Raw genomic sequence first — 19,857 nt, 5'->3', positions numbered from 1 at the left:
TGTGCTCAAGCTGGTAGGCAATCCACTACCTTCAAAGTAGAAATTGCACAATAGTGTTACTGTGGCCTCATCTAATTAATTGGCCACCATCACGCTAATGTAGCTACTAAAGTTTCCAATTAGAGCTAATTCTTGTTTAATATAGTGCTGGATTTAGATATAAAATACAAGTGCATAAACAGCACTAGCTGGTGCTAAAGAAGGGAAGTGTAAAAGAGCGGTTTTCACCTCTTAGTACTATTCCCTTCTCCCCCACTAAATTCACACCTGTCCAGTCAACACACAGCTCACAATGTGCCATGTGTCTCTAAGTAGACTCTGTTTATACATACAACCTGTACTTAGAGACAATTCTCTCCTCAAATGAAATATATTAAAAGTAAAAAAGAATGGGGGGAAGGAGATAGAACTACCATGAGTAAGGATTAAAAAAAAAAAAAAAAAAAAAAAGCAAGAAGAGATATGACATTTATGACATTTTGACATTTCAGACGTGATTTAAGAATGAATCCCATTTACTACAGTAAATGATTGCATGGAGTCAGTGGGATTTTGGTACCTATGTCCACGATATGCTTTTGCAAATCTTTATAGTCACTCATACAATATGGGGCAGAAATAAAAAAGAATCTCATCTCTGTAAGATTTGCTGCAGAACTATAGATACCAGTCCTCTTTAATACGGGAAAGCACAAAAATTCCTCCCTCAGAGCATGCATATAAAAACAGTTCACTGCTTTTCAGTGGAGTAATACAATGCTTCCTATTACACCAGTATGCTGTTTATATCATAAATCTGTTGTTTACATTTGATAAATCTGATATGCTACAATCTGTACTAACACTAGAATTTAGATGCAAGTTGGTCACTGTAAGTGAGGTTCACTCCTTTCTTGTGTGATGTTGTAACTGTTTGAAATCCACTGTCACCATTCCTTTGGCCAGGATATAGTGGTGGAGGTGGGGGAAATAACATATCAAACAGAAAGTAAGGGGAAAAACCCAGTAGTAACTAATTGACTTAAATTCAAACAGCATTTTTTGTTTGCCAGGCAACTTCTGTGCAAAGGAAGCAGGACACTTGTGGTTTTTGTTTGTTTGTTTTGTTTTGTTTTGTTTATTTTATTTTTTTGCCATTCTAAAATTGCATATAGCATTTTTTCTTCAGGCATTCATAGCAAGTTAGTAATAGGCAAGGATAAAATCCTTGGGCAACAAACTTATTAGCTGAGTACAAGCCCAGATAACCTGATGACATATTTATCTTTTTTATTACACTAATAGGAATTTCACTTCAATTAAGAAATGACAGAGACAGGGAAAGGTGAGTAAATGAATAGAGAATTAGATCAATTGATTGATCAATCAGTCTCATTTTTTAGAGCCAGTGATTGTCAGCAATGCGTATGTGATGGGATCAGATAGTGTTTTAAAACCCAGAACTGCATTACTGGACTGGGATCAACAAGTCTCCAGGAAACAATCACAGCCTTTCTACATCTGCTTGAAGGTGAAAAAGGAGGCAACATCCAGTGCAGTTCATTACACTATTTTAAGCCATAAGAATATCCCTGGAAAAGTCTGCATTTCCCTTACCAAAAGGCAGTCAAGAAGTCAAGACTTCTCTGTTGGTGTTAGGATCTGGTAATGCAGGAAAATCATGTCAGCACGGACAATAACTAGACAGCATCTATTGTGTGCTCTGTGAAATACTTGGATGCTTGCATACTGCTCTTCAGTTATTCCTTTGCCACAGTTGAAGAAAGATCAATGCAGGAGAAAAATAAAGTGGAGAATATAGCTGAAACAGATGAAAAACCATCTACACTAACATGCAGTCAGCAAAGAATCTACTGAGAAATTACACTCAGTTTTGGAATTGTATTAATCATTTAAAATTCAACTACTTTTCTTAGACATTAATTGTTTTTCTCAAATGAAGTACATCTATTTAATTATACATCATTACAATAGGTATTTATTAATAGATAGGAACACCTGTACAGCAAGTGATGTCATGCTTTTAACACATACTTAAGACAAAGTGTTCAGTGACTGACTTTAAACAAAATGGAAACACAGTAGAAAAGAAATGCAAGGGTAAGCACGCTGCTGAAAGAGAAAGAAATTGGTTATAACAACACCTTGCAGGTATTTTATATTTCAGGGTTCATTATGCTTTAATTTTTGTGGAATTACAGGGAATATTCTATTCTTAACTACTAACCTGTTTAATAGCACAGTATTTGAAGTACAGCTTACTATTTTTTATTATATTTGAGCAGCCCTAAGAATTCATTTTCGCACAGAGATTTGCAAAGCAGCCTTTGATGTCTTAGAGGTAACAATATGAAACAAATAAGCTGTAAGCAGCAAGTGATGTTCTCCTTTAATTCAGTATAAGCTTGTTATGTCCTTATGGCCCTTGTGATATCAAAAGGCCTTATAGGCTGCACATGAAGCACAAGAGGAAGGACTGCTCCTTTCGCACTGGCTAGTGTAGGCCAAGCTAAGTGATCTGCAGCCGTGGTAAGGGGAAGAGCTGGGAAAAAAAAAAAAAAAAAAAAAAAAAACAAACAAAAAAAAAAAAAACAAAAAAAAAAACAGTGCTGTTTGTTTCCTCCTATTTTTCGAGGAAAGGGAAAATTGCCGAAGGTAATTGAAAGGCACTTTGAACCTCTCCATCCTTTTGGCAGTATATTGCAAAACCTTGAGGAAGTTGTCAGCATTATGTGGGACTGGCACTAGAACATCTCAGACAATGCCTGAAGTGTCAGGAGGATGATAGCAGATAAAAATTCTTTGCCCTTCCTAATAGTAAGAAACCTGGACATAAAGGTGATGCTTCTTTTTGGCAGAAGAAAAGAAGAAAACAGGTCTTTCTACAGAGACGGCCCAAGACTTGAATGAAACATTCCAGGAAGTCAGAAAACATCATTGCCTTCTGCTCCAAATGCACTTGTCTATAAAGAGCAAACAAACCCCTCCTTCTTTCCCTGCTAATATGCACACACTCCCTTCTCTGGGGAACACAATGTGTGCTATATACAAGCACATTGCTCAGATACCATGCTGTTATCATTGCACTAATGAGAGGACAGTAAAGTAGAGCAGAGGAGTTATTCTTGTGCCTAGCTGCATTGACTATGTCTATGTTTACTTGGGATTTCACAAACTGGCTTGAACCCCTCTTAAGAGGGCATATAGCTCAGACTTGACACTGTGCTAACTTCTGCCCTATGACTTCTGATAAGCAGAGCATACAGACCTCTATGTATGAAATACTGTACCGACAGTATTTCAGTTGCACTCTTAGTGGATGTAAGTCAGTACAAAGTACAATCATTATGAAATATACTTCTCTCATCAGCATTTAGTGCTATTTTGGAGAGGAAGGTGGACATGGGTTAAGGTAGTCAGGCATATACCTTGAAGAAAAGTGAAGTCATGACAAGTGGCTATTTTGCTTAGTAATTATTATGTATATATTTATTTTGTGCTAAGGCCTAGATACTCAAACTGAGAACATGGCCCTATCTTTTAAGGGATTCCAGGAGTTCATAGTAAGATTCAGTGCCCTGTTATGAAATAGGCATCCTGTTGCATCATTAATAATCTGTCAGAAAATTCCAGGTTCCTGAAGGTTGTGAAAATATATTTCAAATTATGTAATAAGAGCTTCAACACCACCTATGACTGTTAACAAATGAGGTCATACAATATTTGGAAAGCAAAGATGTTTCACAAATGAACCACTAAAGCATCCCTCAAATTCTGAAAGTCAAAGGAAATTTCTGAAATGACTTCAGTAGTTGTTTTGTGATATGACATTAGCTCCCATAACTTCTGTGAATGTTAGTTTTACTGAAGTCATGTTGCAATAAATGGGACTACAGTATTACCAACCCAAAGTGCTAAAAATTCAGGAGCCTTGACATGTGATGGTTTCTCGCAATTACAGTAGAATAGAGAAAAGAGTGGGACTGCTGGACTGGCAAATCCTCCCTTCTGTTACGTACCAGATAATGGAAAAAAGGTGCTAGGAGGGGATATCACCCCACTGGCCTTCCTCAGTTCCCAGATGTAACTACTCCAAGAAGTTATTTTTTAAACAAGGTTTTTTGTCTTCTTCTGCTATTGTTTTTAGTGTTCAGGGTGGAGCCAGGTTATGCTCTTCAGATATTCTTTGGAACCACAACAGCCAGAAGCTGTGATTTTAGTAAAAAATGCAGAATTCAGAAAGCTCAGAATTCAGTCTCATGTGTTATCATATAAATCTAAACTTTAAGATTAGCTTTAAGATTAAGATTAGTCATGTTAAGAAATGTTTCTGTAGAAGTGTGAGAGGTATTAATACTATAATTACAGAAATAATAAGGTTGTTTTGTACTAGTCTAAGAGTAATTAAAACTATGTTACAGAGTTTTATGCTAATAAACAGCAAAAGATAAGGCAATCTGTGAGTAGTTCCTGGACCTTCACAGCACACTTTTAAAGGAAAGCTGGAAGAAAAGCCCTTATGTTTTGAATTTATGTTCCCTTCCAGATAGAAGACAAATTTAAATTAATGCAAACTTACACAGTTTGTACAGTGGAAAAATGAATGTTCCAGGTTTAAAGAGAAAAATAGAACAGGTTTAATCCTTCTCCCTCTAATACAACGTGTGCTTCAGCTTAGACTTTAGTGAAAACAGCTTTTGGTCCATTGTTCACAAAAAAAGCCTCTTGGATACTAAATCTACAATGTTTAGACAGAGAAATTTACTTCAGACATTTCTGAATCTGACCAAGGTTCCTGCATGTGTGCAGGCTTTGGCTGGAAGATGAAGGAACCACTGGACTTGAGGACAGGAAAAAAAAATCCACTGTTTTAAAATAGTTCTCAATCAGACCCAAGTGTGCTGCCTTGCTTCTCAAAGAGTGGATCAGGAGACCTATAGCTATGCTTTGGCTCATTTAGGGAATGGATGTACGTTAGACCTTTTTAATATATCCTATGGAATGGAGGTTCTTCAAACTGGCCCACAGTCTAAGATGCTTTTAAATGATCTCTTAAAAGAGTAAGTCCACCACAGTAATCTAAAATTCTCAACAGAGATTTGAAATTCCACTGGAAAATTTGAAGAAATATGAAACCCAGGTTTTCAATACCCTCTTGAGTCATACATCATGGAATTTCAAGGACAGAAAGCTAATCTATTCTCTTTTCTTTGCATAATTAGTATTATGTAATTAGTCATGCAGCAAACCAGTAGGGAGTCCAGCAATGCATGAGTTCAATATCACAGAATCACAGAATTTTCTAGGTTGGAAGAGACCTCAAGGTCATCGAGTCCAACCTCCAACCTAACGCTAACAGCCCTCCACTAAACCATATCCCTAAGCTCTACATCTAAGCGTCTTTTGAAGACTTCCAGGGATGGTGACTCCACCACTTCCCTGGGCAGCCTGTTCCAATGCCTCACAACCCTTTCTGTAAAGAAGTTCTTCCTAACATCTAACCTAAAACTCCCCTGGCTCAACTTAAGCCCATTCCCCCTCGTCCTGTCACCAGGCACGTGGGAGAACAGAATATGGAAGTACACAACAGAATTCCTGCTCATCTTTGTCCATTAAAAAGGTGTTTAGAGTAGATCTGAACTCTAACAGGGAGACTACAAATATTTCAACAATTGTCAATGTATTTCTTTGTAAATAAAAAATACAGAACCTCAAAAAATAATTTTGTCAGTGCCATTTCTTTCAGTACAGAAACACACTTTCTTTAGTGCTGTTCTGTACTGTAATTTTGTAATATTTTTTCTCCTTTTTAATTATCCATGAAAATTTGTCCTTTATTACAGTGCTATTATTTGTAACCATAAACCAGGAAATCTGTATTTATTTTTTCTGTTCTCAACAGTATCAGCTTTCTTTGTTAATTTTGAAACTGAACAGTCATTGTCTGAATGTTTATGATATGAATCAGCTAACACGTTAATCTTGTTTTTATTTGAAAGGGGGGAGAAATCTTTTAAAAGCTGCCTTTGCTTCCAGCAATGGTGTCTGCAGCCAAAGTAATTAAACACAGAGGCAAAGAAACGTAAGAAGGGATCTTTTCTTTTTAAAATCTATTTTGTCTCTGCCATTCCCAGCTGTGCTGACATATCAACTGTCCAAGCGTAATAGGATTTAGATTGTTTCATACTTGACCACAGCAACTCAATTTCTTGCCATGAAACATTTCTGACTGAGATCTTTGCAGAAGGATTCTTGTTCAAGAAACAAGGGGAGGTGTGAGCACCTATATTCCAGCTGTAAGAAGAATGGTTTAAGATCGATGATTTGAGTTGTGTTTCTGTGTGGTCCCTGACCTGAGTATTTGCCATCTCCATTCCTGACCGGGAAAATGTTTCTGTTCATGCCAAATGAATGGCAATTTTGTACTGGGTGCAAGTGATTCAGCTGCTGGTTCCAGTCAGCTGCTCTGGGCTTTTTCCCTGTTGCACGCTGAAGGACCTGCTGCTTTCAGTTCAGATTCTGCCCAAACATTCATTACCTCATCTGCACATAGCTTATACAATCTTCAGCTTCCTTTGTATTTTAAAGTCTCAGCTACTTTGGCATGAAGGCAAGCACGTAAAACTGCCGTTATAAGCATCACAATGAATAATTATGCTACAGGAAAGCTAACTTACAGATTTATAGTACCAGGCCCTGACAGAAACAGTTTGCAGCTGATTATGACCAGCTTCTTTAGGGGAAAAGAAAGCCATATCCAAGAAGGAAGAAAGACAGTTTTCTTATTTTTCAAAACTGAGAAAACCCACAAGAACAGTTTTTGTGATTGGGGAATGCAGCAATGACAGGCTTTTTGAGCCCATATGGACACAACTGCAGTCTTGGTCTCTGTCTCAGTTTCAGATCCTGTGGAAGTTACTCTGGTAACCTGCCTATAGATTGTGTTGTATCATGCAACATTTCTATAACTAACTCATCGTTTTCACTGATACCACCACCTCTACGGCAGTAAAACACAATGAGAAGAAAAGCATATGTTGATTTCAATGGTACCGTTTAACTTGACAAATGAACAAACCCCGAAATACAAAAGCACAGTACAACATATATTCCTGTGTTTAAATGTTTGTTTGTTTGTTTGTTTTTCTAATACACTTTATATATTTGCAGTGAGTTTTGATCCAAGTAAAAAACTTGAACATGGGATCTTTACACTGCTGAATCAAGTTTTGTTTGTTTGATACTACAGGCACAATCCCTAGGACAATTTTTATCTTTGTCGCATGGCCACTGATCATGTACCATTTACCTTGGAAATGCTTGATTGTACTCACAGTCAAAGGCTAGTCAAGATGGGCAGCAAAGTGAAGCAAACAACATGTGGTATCTAATTAATGAAACAGCAATCACAGCCTGAACGGCTGTAATTAGTAGCTGCTGAGAAACTGCTAATAGAGCAGGCAGAAAAAGGTGATCTATCTGCTAGTCCGTTCTGGCAGATAGGCCTTAATATCTCCAAATTTCTCTTCTTGAAGGTTTTTCCAGTGTGGTGTTTTGCAGCCAAAAACCCCATCTCAAGAAATACGTGCTTTGGTACAGCAAAGGTCATTACACAAGACTTTAGATTAAGTATTTTATGGCAAAGCACCATGCTACTGCAGATGATTCTCCAGCCAGAAACTATTCCAATTCACTGGCAAGTCTTTCCAAATCTAATTTACCTGCTTTCCTATACAATTTCATACTTAACAGTTCTCATCTCCCCTTAGGTTTATAACTAAGCAAATAAAAAATAGAATAGGAAGCAAAGTATGAGAATGCCTTTCTCCAGATCAGGCCAAAAGCCAGTTGAGCCCAATATCCTGTCTCAAACAATAGCAGGGAACACAGACTTTTTCTGTGATTCCTCTTTTGCAGGGAAGACTTCTAGATTTGTTAACAACAAGCACACACTGGTCCTAAAGAGTAATTTTGTACTAGTTGCTGACTGATCCATATGCCAGCTAGAATTATATTTAACAGTCACATATACAAATGCTAGAAATAATAGAAGTATGACTGGCAATAAAGAAACAAAAGAATCATAGAATGGCTTGGGTTGGAAGGGACCTCAAAATCACCAAATTCTCAACCCTCTGCCATGTGCAGGGACTCCTCCTGTTAGATCAGGTTGCTCAAAGCCCCATCCAGCCTGGCCTTGAACAACTCCAGGCATGGGGCATCCACAGCTTCTCTGGTCAACCTGTGCCAGGGCCTCACCACCCTCAGAGTAAAGAATTTCCTCCTTATATCTAACCTATGTCTACCCTCTTCTATTTTTAAGATTTTACCCCTTGTTCTATCACCAGGCTCCCTGATAAATTACATCTCCAGCTTTCCTGCAGGCCCCCTTTAGGCACTGGAAGGCTGCCTTAAAGTCTCCTCAGAGCCTTCTCTTCTCCAAGCTGAACAACCCCGACTCCCTCAGTCTGTCTTCACAGGAGAGGCGCTCCAGCCCTCTGATCATCTACGTGGCCTTCCTCTGGACCCACTCCACTGAATTCATGTCCTTCTTCTTTTGGGGGTCCCAGATTACAAAGACTGTAATACTTCAAGTATTGCTTCTAAGAATTCTGAGAAATACAGCCTTTTTTTCAGAAATACAGCCTTGATTTCAACCTTGAAAAATCTGGCCACCCAGCTGAACTCAGACACTGAAAAGACACTCAGAAGAAAAACCAAGAGGATAGTTCCGTTGCAGTGTCTCATGTCTTTGTGACTATGTATGACACAACATGACACAACACACATCAAAGCATACTGCAATGCCTTGTCTTGAGCCTTAACAGCAGTCTAACAGAACTAACAGAACTTGTCACAAACTAACTTTACAGCAGTCTAACAGAATTAACAGAACTTGTCACAAACCCAAGTGTTGTTATTGATACTGTTCTCATTTTCAGGCAATATAACATCAAACAATGTGCTAATAAGATGACCACTCAGCCAGTTCGTAAAGTCCCAAGTGTTCAGATGCAAGGTAGAAATGAGGAGTGTGAAGACATGAAGATCAAGTTGCTTCATCCAAGGAGCAGGTCTCACAGGGTGAGCTATACAGGTTCAGAAGGGTGGGGAGCAGAGAGTGAGCTCACTGTCCTTCAGTTCTTGTTGCCTGCAGCAACGTAATTGGACTGGGACACAAAGAAAGGAAGTCAGGAGAGGAGGTGACTGTTTATATTTCTTTTTGAGCAAAGCAAAGCAGAAGCAGACACATAGGTTTCCATGCCATTATGGGGTGTCTTTTGAGATTCTGGGTGTGTACCTACCTACAGTTCCTTATTCAGGGCAGACTACTGGTTGGTCAATAACTAATTCAGCAAACAATTTAAGTGTCAAGGTGAGGAGAAAGCTTTGTGTGAGGGAACTTCCACAGAGTACTTTCCCAAAAGAATGATGAAACTTCTTTCATGGAGTGACAACATTTTTTTTTCTGCTTACCATCATACCATGGAGTATGAGGATGTGCCTGGAGTTGCTCATATTGGAAATTGTGTTCTCTTGCTCCTCCCTTGGTTCTGACATCATCCTGAGTAAATGCATCACAACAGGTCCATAGAAAAAGTGTCTGTTACACAGATGAAACAGTTGGACAATGTTAGTAAATTCCTGGACTTGAACAGGAATGAGATTTTTTAAAGCTGCTTGAGAAGACATAGGTAGAAAAAAGGAAAGAAAATGTGTTATATTTAAAGTGTCGATGGATTTGTACTAAGCCTTTTTTTGGTCAAAAATGTAATCCAATGCCTTTTATTTTTTGGTGATCATGTACAGAGGACTCTTCCAAGTTGCACCTGTGGGCTATCAATACTCAATTCATGTTAAAGCTGACTGCTATTTGCACATACAAGAGCTCATTCATTCCTGTATTTGAAAGGCAGACCATTTAGAATCTAACCTAGTGAACAGAAGTGGCTGTGCCCATCTCCCCCAGATCCCAAAGAGGATAATCTCTACTGGGTTCTGCTCTTGTTATGAGGCAGAAAGCATAAGGTTAATGAAACCAGAACCTTCTAGGTTACAGGGAGAAGGGGATGTTATCTCGTTTAGCAAAGAATCCCTGCAGCTATCACACACTGTTGACACTCCTTATCACTTCCTAACTCTGTGCTGCCCTGCAGCTTAACCATGGGAGTTTTGAGGGACAGTCTTCACTCTGTGGGCTAGAGAAGAAATAGAAGGGTGCAAATTAGATTCAGCCTCCAACCCCACAGTACAGAGTTGCAGAACAAAGATTCACGGGCTGCCAAAATCCACTCAACTTGAAAGCTTCTGAGTTAAAAGCGTATCACTCCATTTTTTACCTTACAGCTTTAACTGGCTTTGTATATTGCCTCTTTCCACAGGCAAAATCCCCTAGTATGCTCCTCAGAGCACTCAAAATGCAAATTCAATTCCTCTGTGCAAATCTAAATAAAGTTACACAACAGGTATTGACGTAACGAGTGCAACATGGAGTTGCACCCTACCTCCAATAAACCTTTCCCCAACATTAGAAAGTCAGACAAATGTGGGTTCCAGCCACAAACAACATTACTTCCTTTCCGTGGTAACAGCTAGTGTAAGGAAACACCATGAGAAAACACTACACCTAGTATTTATTGTTTGTCATACTTCAGATGACTGAGCAAAGAGCTTGCTTGCATTTATGATATTCCAAAATGTAAACTCCTCTAATACGGTGAGCCAAAGCTGTGCTATCTGCCAATTAGTTATGGAATTTCTAACTCAAGTGAGAAACAGCGGGAGAAAGCCCTGCATTGCAGAATCTCTTCTGTGGTCAGGTGTCACACACACACCTCACAAGTTAATCATTACTATTCCTATGCAATGCTTGTGTGAATATGTAATAAGAATATCAGTTTTAGATGTTGTGTCAATTCCCTCCACCTATACATTAACATCTGAGAATGAAAATCAGTTCAGAGAACTTTAGTCTGATAATCCTAACAATAAATCCCTTTGACAAAGGAACTGTTGTTTGCCTAAAGTAAACAAGATATTTATCATGTTTACACAGTCCAGCAAAAACACATTTTCAGTACAGACTGCAGTCCAGTACAGCTGACTTAATGGTGTAGATAGATCAGATGAGATAGAAATTTTGCAGTAAAACAGCATCAATCAAATATTATCCTTAGCATGAGAAATGCTGCCTTCTGCTTTTGTGTGTATGTGTTCAACCAGCTGAATTTAGAGGACATAGGACTTAACTATAAGCATCCTCGTGGAAGAACACATTGGTCCACAATCCACAGGGAACTTCAAGGCACATTGTAGGTTGTGGTCAGCATTGTGAGCCTGGCACCGCTCCATGAACCAGCTGGCAGAAACACCACAGACACGGAATGTGGTATGAGACAGCCTACAGTCACCACACAGCTTTCTATAGAAGTCAACTCTGCAACAAAGCACGTTGTTTTAAGAAAACAGGAACTTTCTGATCTGTTACAGAGTTACAAATAACTGATGGCAAAGTTTATTCGCAACTGCTAGACAGCAGGTGATGGTGCACAGCCAAGCATTTGAGAAAACAATCAGAATTAAAATCTTTAGCAGTCATGAATTTACCTTGTGACAATACTATAATTACCATTTCATGATGGGGGGATACATTTACACTGCCCTTTCCTTACAGTTAATTGCTCAAGTTTTTCCTTAGGATTGCTTGCAAGCAAGTCAGAAATGTAGTAGAAAGAACACAGGTATATTTCCGTTAGTGGCACACAAAAAAATATGCAATATAGACAAGGCAATGGTGCATAACCTATATACAACTGCATACAGTTATGTATATTGCTTCATTTTTTCAAATACTTAACCACAAGTGTTTGTCCTAGAGGATCTTCAACTCCATTTCACATTTAATATAAAAATATAATAAATATATTTCATATATTTCATTGAAAACCAGCAGTAGGCAAATAAGTTTAATGCTCTTCACAAATTATTTCAGCACATCTGCATTTAGAAAGGAAAAATTAAAGCCACATCTCTTAAAAAAAATGATTTATTATTGAAAAGGGGATCCTGGTCAAAACTTAAATAAATCCTCTTTTGTAATAAATGGTTCTCCTTATAGGAGAAAGCACTGTTCATACAGTATGAAACTACAGTGCCTGCTGGCAACTCCCTTTCTGTGCTTTTTGTTTGGTAGCTCAACCCCACGACTGTGTGGGAGGGTTCCTGTATTAGAGATGTAACAGGAACCCCAGGATGGCACAAGGCACTGCCAGTAACATCTGGCAGCCTTTGACCTTTACTACAAGCTTCAGATCAGAGACTACCTCCTACCCAGGCTTGGCACAGAAGTTCAAGTTTCTGTTGACCTCAGTCATGATGAAAGCCAGCCCAGCTGGAGCTACTGCCTACCCTTGACATAGCTACTTGCTTATTACGAATCTTCCTCTGAGGTCAAATCAGCTGGCAGAAACTGCCTTTTACAGAAAAGGAAAACAAACAAACAAACAACAACAAAAAAAGAGTCTTGCATGAGATGAACAGACAGTGGTACTGCAGAGCTGTGCCAGCATGAGTCCCACAGGCTGAGAATCTGACCTAAGTCCCTGTAGGATTTCACTGGCATTGCTCACTGATCAAAGCACATGTATAGGGCACAGGGATAGGTAATATCCCATTAGGAAGCTTAAGCTTCCTGTGATGCTCTGGCTGTTGTGTTTTGCAAGTTTCTACTGACCATCAGCAGGGTATATGTACTAGCATCTGTGGTGACCCTGTTCTTTATAAATGTTTGTGCCATATAAAAAGTAAAAAGATGCTAAAATGTGTTCAAATCAGTTCAGATTTGGGAAGCTTTGGGGAGCTTAAATGTCCATACAGACAGATTTCTTTGGAATCAGGATAAAGTCATCTTATAATCATTAGGAAAACATCAGCTATTCAGTAAGTTGTCTTGATAGATTCGAGTGGTGGTGGTGGAAATGGAACGATTTCCCTCCATCTTTTCTTTCATTTACTGGCCATCTTCATGGTGCAGAGTATTCCATGCTTTTCATGGAATATGGGTCTGTATCCCACAATGGAAACAACCACATGACAAAGTGAAATGGCAATTTTTAGGATTCATTTTATCTTTCTTGGAAATTTGTGTTTCAGGAAAAGTTAGCAGTTTTCATTCTGTGATCTCTCTCAGAAAATAAAGGAAGTATTCTCCTTAAGAAGAGGTTATCAAGCCCAATAAAACTGAAGCGTATAAAAAAAAAAAAAAAAAAAAAAAAAAAAAAAAAAAAGATTGTCAGAAGTCTAAAGAGGTTCTACATAAGCAGACAGCAATGCTGGCTGGATGTGCTGTCCAATGTCATTCTTCATCACAGGGTGCATGACAACTCCATTACTCCTCCTGCTCCAGCTAATTTGTGGGAGTCACAACCTCCTCTGTCCCCTGAGATTACTTTGAGTATTCACTGCGAATTCCTCCAGCAACACAGTCAGGTTTGTGCTACTCACATACACCTTCTCACTCACCACAAGATAAAATAACTTTACAGATTAAATCTGGCCATTTTGGACTACCTGCCACTGCAGGGCACTGCATGTTATTTCAAAATAGTGACTTCTTTCTTGTGCATTCACAGTTTCCCCAGTTCTAGTTTTCAATATGTCTGTTTTGAAATACAAAGAATTTTGTTATGTTAAAGACATCACTGTTTCCTTCTGAGAGCAGCCAGAGGTGGAGTACACAGTCACTAATTTACATATCCTCAGATTTAGTTCAGCAAAGCTGCCAGTTGCTGATGGGTTATCTAGGGATGTAATAACCAGCTCCAGTCAAAACAACCCTGTGGTTTAATTTACATATTAGGGGAAATAAAACAATACGATGAGTCAGAAGTGGAGCTCTTTTATTATGTAATAAAATAGTAAACCTTTCAAAGAAGACATAAGTCTGTATTTGCTGTAGTACTTCCCCCAGAATAGTCTGTAAGATCTAACTTGACCACAAAACCAAGAAACCTGAAACTGGTTCCTTATTGTCACAGGAAAGTGAGCTGTCTTAACAGTCATATGAGCATTAAGAGCAGCACAGCTGTTACACTTGAAGCAGTGGGTTCAAGAATGCGCAGATGGATTCTGCCCCCTCCTCCCCCACACTCCAATATCTCAGCAGCCTCCCAAACTAAAGGGAGAGCTCAGAGAAACTTGGAAATTCTCCTCTTGATGTACCTGCCATGTGTCTCTCAGACAAAAAATTTTTGTTCTATGACAAAAATAAAAATTAAAAAAAAAAAAAGAAATTTACCAGGTGTTCTTTCTTAAGTGATTTCTTCTTCCAAATCATCTCCAAAGCCAGAACTGACAGTCTGTAGGTCATACCCCAAAAGTATGAAAACTGAGTCATGGATATTGCTGTCACTGTGGGCCAGCTGATGGAGCGAAGGGTATCTCCGTGTAGCTACCAGCTGGAGGATGGAGAGAAATAAAGTTTCAAGATCTTTAGATACAGTAAATAAAAAGAACAAAATACATTATGGTAGGGACAGGTGGGTATTTGATTCAATGAAATATAAAGGCCAGACTGCAAATCAAGCCTGTGATTAATATTTTCATAAGTCACCTGGTAGAAGCATGCCTGCCCACAAGTTGGTGGAGAAGGGTTTCACCAGCTTCTGCTACAGACACAGCTCTGTACATCATTCCTCTGCACATCAGGGAAAGAGTATGCAGACTGATGCAGTCAGTGCTACTATTTTGTCATCAGCTCCTGCCAGTGGAATAGGATTGTGTGGTATCCTGTTTGTGTTTCTGTACTGGGTCTGAAGGGCAAACTCAAAATTAATCAGAAACACTAAACATTGCATAAGAAAAAAGCACCTTACATATTATTTTAAAACACAAACCCAAGCATCTTCTGACAATATAAAGATATATCATTCTTAAAGTGCAGAATACACGCACATTCTTTATAACTATACCAAGCTGTGTGTATATCTTGTCCATCTGACCAGTTATTCAGTTGCTCTTTAAAGTTTTATTTATTAAAGTTTTTATTATTTTATTTTAAAGTGATAAAAAGTAAAAAAGTAATTTAAAACAAAAGTATTTTATTATTTATTTATTTATTAAAGTTTTATATATTTAGTAAAATCTCACCCTGGAAATCAGTATCATCTGTACAAAAATGATAAAGCTGGTCTTCTTCATTTTCTGACAAGGACCTTTCAAATATCATTTTTTAATGCTTATCCTAGCGTGTTATACTGGACATAACCAATCAATTCTTGTCACATTTTTCATGTCAATACATGGTCCTATAACTATAGATGGTGACTTTACACTGACTTCTTTGGAGTCAGGATTTGGCTGATAGTTTCTAGGTGCTCAAAAACTGAAGTTGCATCTCTGGTCCATTTAAATAACAGGATATTTAACTTAATGAAAAAAAAAATGTGTTCATTTCATTGGGTCAGGACTGAACTCCTAGTATCTAGGGATGTTACTTCTGAAATAGCAGTAGAAACTAAAGAGCTTCTGATTGCTCAGTGGAGATTAAGTACCAAACAAGGAGGTTCTTAATTTCATACTCCAAGTACTGTCAAATAAAAATAAATGATAAATGAACACATCTCAAAATTTTTTATCAGTGATCAGCTGCTGGCAAAATAAAACATTGGAATATACCATATGAATATTTTTAACAGAATTTCTGAATTCACAGAAGAGCACAAATACTCTGATACAAATTTCTTGAACAGCATTCACATCAGCTATGGAGCTGTTTGATTTTCATACCATCCCATATCCATCCCACTGCCCTTCTAATGGAAGTTGTTCTTCTGGGCTTTCATTCACATCTTAATAACTGACTTGCAATTTCAGTAATTTTTGTGGCTATTCTGTGAGTTCTCTTCAGTACTCATAAAAACCAAAAACAAACTGGAAATACAGAAGTCCTACTGTCCCACACATTGCCACAATATAGGTCAGCAGGAGCCTTCGGATGCCCACAAACAAGATAAAGGACGACTCAGTGAGAACTAGGGAGGGCGAGTACCTGTGTAAATGGGATGGTGCATGGCACACACAGTAAAGTGCTTTGTTCCTACTTGCTGACTGTGGATTCACACTGATCACGAGAAGCCCCCTGTCCCTTTCTTGTTTCTGACACAAACCTGCTCAAAAAACTGTGGACCATGGTTAGGGTCATTCCCTCTCAGCCTTCTGCTCCTGCCCACCACCATCCCCATCCTCTTTCTTCCCTAGTGGTAGCTCCCCAGCAGCCTCCCCTACTTGCAAGTCAGCGCCTCTCACTCTCCTCCACATCTGCCTCATCATGAACAAGACGAGTTTCATCCTCAAGAATTACAGCTGGATTTATAAAGTTCCCCACCACAGTCTTATCCCTTTTCGTTCCCTTCCTGCCCACTTCCTTCAAGTGCACGTCAGCAGAACCTTTTCTGCTTTGTAGATTATAAAACACAGTTGAATGAAATGTTTTACTTGAATTGTGTATCCTGAGTGGCCATTATACAAACCAGTTGTGCATTTTATACCCAATTCTGACCTTTCCTCATGTTTAATTCTAGGTTTTGGTTCGATGCCTTTTTAAATCAAGGAATCATCTACAGCATTTAAGATCCCAAATTATCAAAATGATTTTCAAAAGTTCACCAGAATGCACAATTTATCTGAACTGTCTTTGTGAATGCTTTCACTAAATCCAGATCTCATTAAAATTTGAGACTACTGCTGACATCAGACTACTAGAAGCAAATTCAAATGCATTTGTGAAAAACTCAAATTGGGCAATTAATGTATTTTCCGATGTGACTAAAAGTCTCACTTCTGGTGTGCCAACAAATCCCATGTGACCAATGCAAGTATACAATGACATAAGATGATATCAAAACCAAATCTTGCCAATGGATTTACAATAAGATCTAATTACAGGAAATGAAGAATTGTTCAAGCTGAAAACTTTAGCACTGGAGAACTAATGCAAATCGAGTCTAGTATTAAAAAAATCAGGAACTTATGAACAAATTCATTTGCTGTGGACTGGCATACAGTAGTCTATATTAAGAGTGTGCTGGTCTCTGCAGCACACTGCCTTTTCACCTACTACGAGTGCTGCCTGCTAGGCAAATTAAATGTGAAGACATTTTTTTATTAGTGAATGCTATTTTCCTGGGAACCAAACCATCACATTGTAAAAACACAATTAGATTTTACCTCACCATTGCATGAGTTTTGAGGAGAAAAAGCTAAAGTGAAGATTGGAAGGGAGAGGAGGGGAGAAGAAAAAGGAAGGGAGAAAAGAAAAGAAAAGGCAAGGAAGAGGACAAACTTGTAAAAAACACGTGGCAGATATTTTGAGTAGAAAAAAAAAAAAAAAAACAACAGCTAATGTGATTTTGAGCTGTGTTAGGTAACATGAAAGCAAATGACAGTAGGAAATATCATATAGTGCTGTAATCCACATTCTTTAGACACAGAGCATGGCATCCAGGTATGCACAAGGCAAACAGACTGGCAAAGCTCAGTCTGCCAAGAACACCAGCACAAGATCCCTGAAAGAAGTATTAGCTAACACAAATTCCCCTTTCAACTTGGCATTTTGCAAGTGCCATCATTTCTTTATAACATAATTTTAAGCATTTTTACCATCTCTCAGATAATTTCACATTCATAGTCTTAACTGTTTCTATGGAACTCAAGATCTTTGCATTTGCTGTTGAGAAGTTAATATAGTGAATGATTAAGTTACCTGACTGAAGTAACACAAGCACATATTCTGCAACATGCTTTAACTACAAGGTCAGTCTTTTGTTTAGAGAAATGATGGAAAAATGGGAGAAAAAAATGCATAAAGAATTTCCAGAGGTTGACAGTGAGTTTTTTACCTATGAATCAGAAATTCAGTTCCAGCCTTAATATCCAGTGCCTGAAAGCCACTGATCTTTAATTGCTAGCTTCACAGAAAATTTGAGTAGTTTCAGTCTACTTTCTGCTACATAAATCCCCGTTAAAGATTCATATCATGGGTGATCTCACTTGCAAAACTAATGATCACAATTCATCTCAGAATTAATGAACACTGAAGAGATTCCTAAAAAATGTACAGTCAATTCTTTTTTTTTTTTTTTTTTTTTTTTTTTTTTTTTTTTTTTTTTTTTTCCAGTCTACTTCCCTTTTGTTATTTCTCCGTATTCCCAGTTCATGTTTTTGGCTGAATCAGACACCTCTGGCCAGCTGTACCCATGTCCCCTGTGCAGTCCTGTGATTTACCACCCTGGCACTCCTCCACAGTGCAGGTCAAAGCCCTATCAAAAAGCTTCTGAGGGCCCCAGGCAGAACATGGGAGACTTTGTTTTTTCCCAGGTGTACTTACAAGCCCTTCCTGCTGGAAATACTGCTCGTCCTTGCTTATCAGCCACCTCCCTTGTTTTCAGGGGAGGCAAATAAAACAGAGCACAGCACAAAGAGCATATGCTTGGGAACAAGGACAGAATATGGAGAAAAGCAGGATTGTTCTATTTTACAACAGTACACTGCTAGGGGGGCTGAAGCAGTCTCAAGTTCACACAAAGGTTGCAAAACACAGCAAGGTGGCTCTCCAGCAGAGCCTGACTTGCAGACAGCTTGCAGTCATCTGAACACCTCACAGTCTTTCTGCTACAGCGGCACCCTGCTCAGTAGCGGAGGGGTCCCTCCACTCCACATCCACAGGTCCTCTTCAGCCTGATGCTGTGTCTCAGCAAACGCAGAATTTGCAGGGATGAAGCCAATGCCAGAATAACTATGGAAATGAGATCCTCTCAGAGGCAGGGAAAGCAGTGTTTGGGGACACAGTGATGTGAAATGCCATAGCCTCTTTGATGTCTTAGCCCATTTATTCCATATTGAGTGACTTCATGAGCATCAAAACTCTTGCTTCAGTAACAGAAAAACTATGATGTAATTAAAGAATAGAGTATCTAGATAAGAGAGCAATGTAATCCTTGCACAATGAACTTCCTATACTGTGGGTGAGTGAAAAATGTCCCCAGTAGCTTCAGTCCCATGACCTCAAGAGACCTCCTCCAAGACTAAAAGGGGTATGAGATGGGGAAACTCACTGGGGCAATTTTCTTCCTCTTTCATTTTCCATGGTAGCAGATTCAAGTTAAAAAGGAGACGATACTTTGAAAAGAAAGATGAAGCATTTCAGTAATGGTAAAAGAGCCGGTCCATACATGTCCATACTTCTTGCCCCAAGGAACAATCCCTGTAAAAAAAAAAAAAAAAAAAAAAAAAAAAAAAAAAAAAGGAGAGAGAGAGAGAGAGACAGGACCTGGACCACCAAGATTAATTCCCCATCATCACTGCCACACAGGAGACTTAGGCCAGAGCATCCCCTGAAAAGCCCCTTCCTGAGCTATGGGATGCTCCTCTGAATACCTTTAAATCAAAGCTTACAAAACCAGCGTCTCAGAGTAACACAGCAGGAAAGACCACGGACATTGTAAGAAGCATTCTGCAGTCCCTTTGCTTCTAAAGAATTTCTGAGATCAAACATCTGAAAAAAGGGACCACATCTCCCGATGCCAGAAACAAGCAGAAACTACCAAAGTCCTTTACCAAATCTCACTGAAAAGTCCTCTCTGACCCTTATCCCATTAACTAGCTTAACACCAACTATAAATTCTGAAGTTAATTTCTCTCACACATTGCTAAGTGGTGCTTTGAAGGGAACAAATCAAGAGATTAGGCATAAGCAGCATCCCAGCATCCTTCCAGAGAATTTCTTCATGAACCGAGATGGTGCATGGACAGAACCTATACAATATTCTCTCCCCAAAACAAAGGTACCAGGGGATGGCT

At 38.7% G+C, this 19,857-nt stretch overlaps 1 protein-coding gene across 3 annotated transcripts in view; it reads right to left on the bottom strand.

Moving 5' to 3' along the window:
* The window catches only part of IL12B (interleukin 12B), a gene marked incomplete at its 3' end in the record, with an annotated part of 29,717 nt that extends 15,009 nt beyond the window's left edge, over positions 1-14,708 (bottom strand). For all 3 annotated transcript variants that reach the window (XM_084535402.1, XM_084535403.1, XM_084535404.1), the window contains exons 1-3: positions 14,612-14,708; positions 14,297-14,456; positions 9,478-9,604 (exon numbers count right to left, since the gene is read on the bottom strand). The remainder of the gene's footprint in view (positions 1-9,477; positions 9,605-14,296; positions 14,457-14,611) is intronic.
* Between the last annotated feature and the right edge of the window lie 5,149 nt (positions 14,709-19,857).

This window comes from Aythya ferina (genome assembly GCF_964211825.1).
Source record: "Aythya ferina genome assembly, chromosome: 14".
NCBI lineage: Eukaryota > Metazoa > Chordata > Aves > Anseriformes > Anatidae > Aythya > Aythya ferina.
Note: the sequence above shows the minus strand (reverse complement) of the source record. Positions and strands in the feature narration are given on the sequence as shown.